Source organism: Otolemur garnettii, unplaced genomic scaffold (assembly GCF_000181295.1).
Source record: "Otolemur garnettii isolate 467f Iridium unplaced genomic scaffold, OtoGar3 scaffold00152, whole genome shotgun sequence".
In the NCBI taxonomy this organism is placed as follows: Eukaryota; Metazoa; Chordata; class Mammalia; order Primates; family Galagidae; genus Otolemur; species Otolemur garnettii.
The window spans coordinates 2155603-2156600 of record NW_003852547.1 but is presented as its reverse complement, the minus strand read 5'-3'; positions in this window follow the sequence as shown (position 1 = coordinate 2156600).

Sequence of the window (998 nt, the reverse complement as noted above, 5' to 3'; positions counted from 1 at the left end):
CAGTGGCCTGTAATTCTAGCCCTCTGAAAGGCTGACGTGAGTAGATTGCCTGAGATCAGGAGTTCAAGACCAACCTGAGCAAAAGAAAACCCCATCTCTAAAAATTATAAATAAATAAATAAATAAGAATAAGTTTAAAAAAACTGTAAAGGGGAAAAAATGAGAGACAGAGATGAGGGTGCTTTGGGGGTTTGTTGGCCAGGCCTAGTGACTTGCAGGACACAGAGTTGCCATCTCAGAGATGCTTCCTGCCCTCAAACACACACAGGGGTATCACCCCACTGTCTCCTCGCTGTTCTGTCCCCTTTCCCCTACCAGTTGTTTGTGAGCTGCCTCTGAAGTCCACCCTGAATGACCTTCAGCCTGTCCCTGTCCCTGAGATGGGCAAACATTGCAAGTAGTAAACAAAGAGCAAACACACAGCCCTCCCAGCATGCTGACCTTGGAACTGGGGCAGAGGTCAGCCTTGCTTCAATCTCCTGCTGGCCTTAGATTCTGGTGAGGACAGGCAGTGGCTATCCTGGCTCAGCTAGGTAGTTGGAGAGGGTCCCAGTTCAAACCCACCACTTGGGGGTTACAGAGTCATCAGTCATCATTGGTAAGTGGCTACATCCCCAACTTCTCAACCTCAGTTTCCTCATCTGTACAATGGGACTGATAAAGACGCCTACCTCATAAGGTTGTTGTGACAATGAGGTGAATTCATCATGTAAGGGTCCTGCCACAGGGAAACACGAGCTAAATAAACAGCAGGTGATGTTGACCAAGTTCCTTTGCAGGACTTTATGTGCGCAATGTCCTTTACTTTCCTGGGCAACCTGACAAGGTAGGTGGTCTGTTACTCCCATTCATGGAAAAAGAAACAGGCCCAGAGAGGTTAAGCAACTTCTATGAGGTAACATCACTGGAAAGGGTAGAGTCAGGCTCTGAACCCCACACAGAGCTGTTTTTCATAACACAACACATGGTATGTTTGCTTCTATTTTTTTTTTTTTTTT